This window comes from Anser brachyrhynchus, assembly GCF_964034855.1.
Source record: "Anser brachyrhynchus genome assembly, chromosome: 21".
NCBI lineage: Eukaryota > Metazoa > Chordata > Aves > Anseriformes > Anatidae > Anser > Anser brachyrhynchus.
The window spans coordinates 6,426,343-6,433,806 of record NC_137714.1 but is presented as its reverse complement, the minus strand read 5'-3'; positions in this window follow the sequence as shown (position 1 = coordinate 6,433,806).

Here is a 7,464-nt window from a genome sequence, read left to right as displayed (position 1 = left end):
CAAAATAAAAATCCTGAAGGTTCTTGCTTAAGGGGATCAAGAAGGGTTGTCTGTTGGCTACAAGTTGAGCCCTGGATGCCACCAGGCTGCCATTCTCTTCCATCCCCAGGCTTCGGCCAGCAGTGTGAGCATGAGGCCATCTCTCCACCTTTGAGATGGGGCAGAATGCACTGAAACAGCCAGCAGCAAGCTGAGGCTGGCCTCCAGCATCGAGGTGCAAGCGTACAAAACTGATAACTAATGTGGGCACGGCCTCCTGCTGGGCCGTGGCTGACACGAACGCTCTGCAAGGCTTCCGAGCTCTTTGGAGGCTGAGGAGATTAATGGTGTGAGAAGCGAGGTTTCAATGCTTCTCTGTTTGTAGTCATAAAATTTATAGTCCACGAAAACACAAGAACTCGGGAGGACTAAGTTCAGTATGAAGGAGTTGTTTGTAACAAAATTAAAGCCCGTGTGCTTGAGCCTATGGTTTAATGGCCAAGTGAGCTAATCCCACCCAAGGAGAATGGCAATTTGTGCTAGGGGGCAGAAATCTGAGATGCACGCAGATTAAATGGCCACTTAATGCCCATTGAGATGATGACATCTTCAGCCTGGCCTTGGTATGTGAGACCCGTGAAGAGTCCCTCTGAGAAGAAGCTTGGTTTGGACCACTAAAGGAGGAGGGTCAGGAAGACTTCTGTATTTCCCATTAACAAATGCTGCTCCTAGCCCAGCATGGCGTATTACTAGGACTGCATTACATGGCTGAGAGTTGTGCTAGTCTAAGATAGGCTTTAGCCAAAAACTATTTTCTCCTAAATAATCTGTAACTGCATTCAAAGAACATTTTAAAAATATATACATGTTATATATACATATATATTTCAATATATATATTTATTTTTCATTTACATTTCTAAGAATTTTAGTGTTTCAGGGAAACGAGGTAAGGAAAAGCACACCTGCATTACTGGAACAAGTTTCTTTCTTGCCCTCATCTCTGAGTTGTTCACAGAAATATTTGCCACGCAATCACCTTTGGAAAGCTTCAAGCATTAGTAACTTGTACTGGCACTCAGAACTTTGTCCAGGTACTTACAAGCTACTTCAGGAACATTTTCAGGAAGGTTGCAGTGACGTGGGTGAGTTAACGCTTCCTACATCTTCGCTGTCTTCACCGTGTACTTGCTCACTCTTCCTCCCGGCCCCTTTGCACCAGGCTGTGCACCCTGCGCGCAGTTTGGATCCAAAGCCAATGCAAGCCAGCGTGGTTTTGCTGGAGTCAGTGCTCTGTGCTGCGTTCACTATCCAGGGTTCTGACATCTCCTGTGTGGATTTTCCCTACCTGAGAGCTTTTGCTTGCGAGATACTGACCCTGAGCCTGGTGTTCCTGGCCCGTATGACTCTCCGAGCTCCATATTCCCGTTGGATGCTGCATTGCTGTGGTCACCACACATCCCTCTTTACATGGGCTGCGATGTAAACAGACTGCTTCACGGCTTAGCTTATATTTCAGGAACAATAAACCCAGCCATCCTAGGATGAGCATGGACTGCTAATTTCAATGTCTATAAAAGTGATTATCTTCACTCATAATTCCTTATTCTAAACAGTCTGGCTAAAAGTTTCCAGCTTCAGGCTAAAGTTACTTGCTTAGTGAGATGGTAAATATAACCTCATGCTGCTGGGACGTGTCTCTGCCCCTGGCTTAAGTGTTGAGGTTAGACGGTATTGCTAGCAGGCTTTTTTAGCTCCCTTTGTGTTGGGTGCCCTCACAAAACCTGCTGCCAACTGCAGTTTCTGAGCCTGACGGAGAGCCCACTGAGGCCGGGGGAAAAATCTGGTTAAAGCTCAAGTGATTCATCCCAGAAAACGGGCGTTTGGGTCTAGTTCGGGGGTTAACACCAGGATTGCCTTTCAGGTGTGTTTCTGCTGGTGTGGCTGCTTAAACTTTGTCCTGTGAGCTACACGGACAAGGACAGTTGGGTTGTCCCAGCTCTGCAATGGCCACTGCTCTTGAGTGGGCTGCCTCCGAAGGGCACGGTGCTGTGCAGGATCAGCCCTTCCCACGTGGAACCTGCAGGGAATTTTATTTAATTCACACAGGGCCTTGGACAGGCTGTGCTGGAGTTAGGAGCTGAGAAAAGCCACCACTGTAACCCCAGGGTCGTCCAGCCTGCAGCCCTTTGCTTTCATCTACAGACAAGTAAACGCGACCGTCCAGACACCAGCATCCAGCCTGTGAATATTTTCCCTGGCTGGGAGCTGACAGGTTACGAGGTTTTAAGTTCTATTCGAATTTCCAGTTTTGTAAATGATCCCCACGCCACGCTCCAGACTGACTCCAGGGGTATTTACGTTGGATTAGCAGCAGGTTGCCTGCCTCTCCTCACGCGGTAGAAGAAGGCCCGGCAGATGTAAACTCCCCTTGAATGGCGGGCTATTAACCTTCAAGCAAGATGATGAGTTTGTCATATAAAACTCTTGCTATAAATAGGCGCAGGTTATAAATCAGGCCTGGGGACGGTGATGAAATCCAACAGCACCAGAGAGCCTCCCCAAGCCTCTTCTCTGAGAGGAGCCTGCACCCGGAACGGCCGACTGGTCTTGAAGGAAAACTCGAGGGGAATTTTAAAACTGCTCTGATTTGGTGACTGTAGGGGAAATAAAAATAAATAAATAAATAAATACAAGGCAGAACAAAATTAGCCCTCTATGGGTGTTAATACTACGTAATATTTTAGAACTAATACTTCAGCATTGCAACTGCAGTGAAAGAGAAAGCCATAGCAGCATGCTCCAAAAACCTTCATCTGCCACGTTTCCATAGAAAATTTGGAAGCTGCTGACTGTAAAAATTGAGCTTGTCTGTGCAAAGAGAGTACCAAACTCATCAGTTACACAGCTGATTCTTGTTCAGTGACTTTCCTTAATGCTCAAGTCGGGCTGGTATCAGTGAAGAGTAAGAGGACGTAAGATTAGGGTTTCAGGTGCACTGAGTCTGGTCCGGGATAGCCAATTTCCTGCAGGTTCCTTGGACCCACCATTCTCCTGCTGGGTAGCCAGTAGGAAGGGACAGGCAGCTGTTTGTACCTGCAGTGCTGGTGAGTAGGTGTTGGCTGCGTGTGGGATGGAGGATTTGCACCTAGCTGGTGAGGGTATTTTGTGGGGGGGGGGTCACTGTAACGTGGGCTTTGAACACCTGGATGTGAACAGGGAAGGTACCAGAGTGCAGGGCTGGGGAGGTGGGACTGGATTCCAGAGGACTGGAATTAAATACAGAACAGCGAGCCCAGCCTGCCTGCCTTGTGTCTTCTTCATAAACCACTATGTGCATAAAGATCATGCCACAACCACCCAAGGAACAGCTTTCTTGTACCTACACCAAACTTCCCTGCGTAGACCTGTGGTCCTGTAACTGCCTAGGCAGATAAATCTGCATAGAGGGCAAGGGTGGAAGGAACTGCTGTGAAATATCTTTATTCTTGGTTATATATTCATTTGATCAACTCCTGGGGAGGCTCCAAATGGAGATAAGAATGGAAATATCAGCTTGAAAGCTCCGCAGCGATGCAGCGGCAGCTCCAGAGCTGCGTTGGTGCTTTTGTGTGGCTGTCTCTGCAGGAGGCCCCTTCTGCACTGTGTCAGCGCAGCTCAGACGTCCCCACACACAGTGCTAACGTGCCTGGAAATGTTTTCCCTAGCATTAGGACTTCTGAGAAATACTTGCCACACTGATGAAAAACAAGAGAGAAACCTGGCATCGCGTGGAGAACAGCATCTTGTGTTTCCATAAAGCTTTCTTCCAGGTTTTCAGGCCCTAACTCTTAAATCCAGAAATTGCATTTAAGATACTTGCTTCTTCATTAGGTCTGCTCTGTACTCTGGTTCATAACTGCTGCTTGTTTTTGCCTTCTTTTTGGCAAAGAAATCGTTGTTTGCTGTTTGTTTGGTGTAAACACTGAAGCCAGTGAAGAGACAAGCATGCAAACAGCGTTTGTTTCTCTTCTGCCTGCTGCTTGTCCTCCCTCTAGCTGGGGCTGCCTTGCAGAGCACTGGAAGAGCAGCTGGGCTCTGGGAAGGAGTCTCAGCCGTGGTGCTTTCAGGCTTCAGAAAATGGGAGAACACTGTTCAATACAGCTCTAGCTGCAAGAGAAGAGAGCTGGGCCAACTTAAACGGGCTGAAAACAGTCCTTGAATTATCTCAGGCGTCTCCTTTGATGGGACGTTGAATGTTTGCTGTGTGTGTTGTGCTTGGAGTCTAACAAAGATTTACAGAATGAAGCTGTTTGTTTGTTTCCTTTAAATCAAAGGTCTCAAGGGCTGCTGTAATTATCAAACCCTATTTTTTTTTATTTTTTTTTTTCCCAGCAAAGGGCACGGGGAGTTGCCAGTAATCTATAAAACAGCAATGACAGTCAATCTGGGGGAAATGATCTCAAGCATTATAAATATCTCCTACCAGGTTTGGGTTTTAAAGTTTTATGAAGTGATAGAGATTCTGGGGATGTTTTTACAAGAGACTGGAGAGCGAGCAGTAGGGCAGCTCGCAGGGGTAGCTGTGTTATGTGCTGCCTGCGGGGCTGGACGCTGGCTGGAGCTCTCTGAAGCCCTGGGTGTTGCACCCTCAGGGGATGTGTGCTTGCCTGCAGGAGCAGATATGTCTCGGAGCATGAGAATGGAAAGCCCTGGGTGCGGTTTCTGGCACTCTCTCTGACCTGCTTGTTGGCCTTGAGAAAGGCTCCTCATTTTTAGTGTCTTCCCTATCTCAGCTGGCAGCTCTTTGGGAAAGTGGCTTCGGTGGATTCCTGCACCCCAAGTGTTGGGCCCATGCAAGGTTATTGAGTGCTCGTGTTCTGGAGCTCACTCAGGTTGCCCTTAGGTATTGTTTGGTAGCCCTGTATGCCAACAGGAATGCTGTCTCTGTGAAGAGCAGTGGTGCTTTATGAGCTTGATTAACTCCTGCTAACGTTGCCACAAATTGTGAATCAGCTCCCCGCTGCAGAGGATGTGGCACTAAAGGGATATAGGGCTTGTGCACGAGGGCACTGGCATCGAGGGATCACATCTGCCTCCCACTCAGGGAAGGAGTCATCAGCCTTCCTGAAACCTTCTGCTGAAAATCAAATGGAAACTTCCCCCGGAGCAGGGGGAGCGCCCATTCCGGAACCTTTCTGGGTAACGTCTGGATAACTTCCATTGTCTGGGCTGTTTTTCCCCCCTTTTCTTGCTGCCGGAGGTGTTCCTCAGTTGGAGGTGAGGAAACGCTGACCTCAGAGGATGGTGTTTCCAGTTTCAACCACAGGCAGGAGCCACTGGAAATATCACCCCTTTCAAGATTCCAGCCCTGCTCTGCTGTTTTCTGTGGTTTGCATAAATCCCAATGGCTGGATCCTCACCTGGGCTGCACCAGCATCGTTCCCCTAAGGTTTAGGGGGCTGCTCTGGTTCCTGTAGCTGTGGATGCCCAGGTAGACTGAAATACTTCCCGACTGCTTGTTGCTGGATCCTAACCTTGTCATTACCTTAACGGCAGAGAATCCGTAACTGGAATTTCAGACTTCTACCTCTTTGATCTCCTTCTCACTCCCTTGTGTTGTCATGATTAATGACAGACTATTTGAAAAATGCTGCGGTGTCTGACTAATGCAATCTGAGGGGTGGGCAGAGTTCCTTATTTCCTCCTGTTGCAGACCTGTTAAGTGACTGGAGAAGAGTTTATTTTCCGCTTCACTTTGTCAGAGCTTTTGAGTGCCTGGGGCAAGGAGGGGGTTAATATTCTCTGCTGTGTTAAAAGTAGCTTTTTTTTCTTTTTTAATCAATTAACCACCTATCTTTCCTGGTCCAAAAAAGAAACAAAAGTATGTGTGACATCCAAATTCTGCACATAAAAATCCCATTTTATAATAATAAAATGTATCGAGTTACTTATCTGGAGGCTGTTTGTCTTGCAGTAAGATACTTGCATCAGTTAGCGAGTGCCTCCACGGCTCTCTGCATCCCGTGGCTCGCCCTGACCAAGGATAGTCTGTGAACCGCCAGCAATGGGTGACAAAAGTCTTTGATGGCGAGTGGGAGCAATGCTGCAAGAGCAGCCAAGGACCTCTGGGATCTGGAGATGCAGGAAGAAAGGCACTGGTAGTCTGCACACCAACAAAAGCCCCAAGGAAAATTTAACCCCTTTGGTGTTTTCTTATGTCTTCAGCGCGCTGGTCTTCTGGATGTTGAGCTGTTGCTGGCATTTGTCAGTGAGGTTTGTTCCGAGAGAGAGAGAAGTGGAGCTGGCTAACTTCATAAGAGCTTGTTCCATGTCCCTGAGGACCTTGCAGTCCTGCAAAAGCAGAAGGGTGCTCTGGCGGTGAGAGGGCAGGCTGTGTTGGCACCACTTGCTGCTGAGCCTGAGGGGTGAACCAAAACACGGCTGCTTGCTGGGAGTGAAAACGCTCAGCCTGGTACTTCTGTTGCTGTAGTGCCCGTCTCAGCAATGCCCAGTTAGTGCCAGAAACAAGTAACCACTTCTGATGGGGCTGCTCGGTGATACCTAGGGAAAAATTTCACTCAGGCTTTTTGGGAAGGTCCTTTCTGTGCCGAGGGCCGTAGAGAGCACTCAGAATGCATTCCTTGGTGTCCCCTGGATCCCTGCACCCGGACGAGTGTCCCTGTCTCTGGAAGGGTCACTGCCACGGAGCCGTGGGCAGCAGCTGGAGCAGGCTGAGAAGCCAGGAGAGGTGGGCCAGGAAGCAAACTGCAGCCAGGCTGGCTCCCGCAGGCTGGTATTTGTGCAATTGGTCTGTACTGACATATTTACTCTTCCTTTTAGAGCAAAGTGCCAGGTAAAGAGGGAGAGGACGTCAGACAGCAGTGCTAGACATCTCAGGGCTGGATCTCCAGCCATTGCCCCTTGCCTCACTAGGGCTCAATGGGCTACATTCTTCTTTCTTTTCCCCCCTGATTTAGACAAATAGGAGCTGGAGCCTTAAGGTATATTAGAGAGTGATAGGGATCTGGCTGATAATACATTCTGGGCTGCGCGTGAGGAAGCCATTAGCTTAAATCAGGATGGACAGGATCTGATAACGGGGAGGTGGGTGAGGGGGAGAGGGGCTGTGGCTGTGCCAGGCGACAGCGCTGATGCTCACCTTCTCCATCAGCCGCAGCAACTGGGGCTGAGCCTCAGACCTGCAGGGTGATGCTGGGGGAAAAGGGGATGCAGGTGGGGATGTCAAACAGCGGGAGCTGCTTGCTGGGTGCACGTGGCTGCCACGATCCGTGTCCTTTCCCACCTAGCACCGAACCCTGGGTCAGCTCCTTCCCATCCCGCACAGCCACAAGCAGAAGTGTGTGCGCACAGCCCCTGCAACGTGGAAGCTCACCAGGCTTGTTCATGCTTGAGTTGTCAGTGGAGGCTAATTAAAAAGCATGATCTCACTTAATGAGCGTGAGGAGTTTTCGCTCTGCGTTTCGAGACACCTTTAGGCACTGT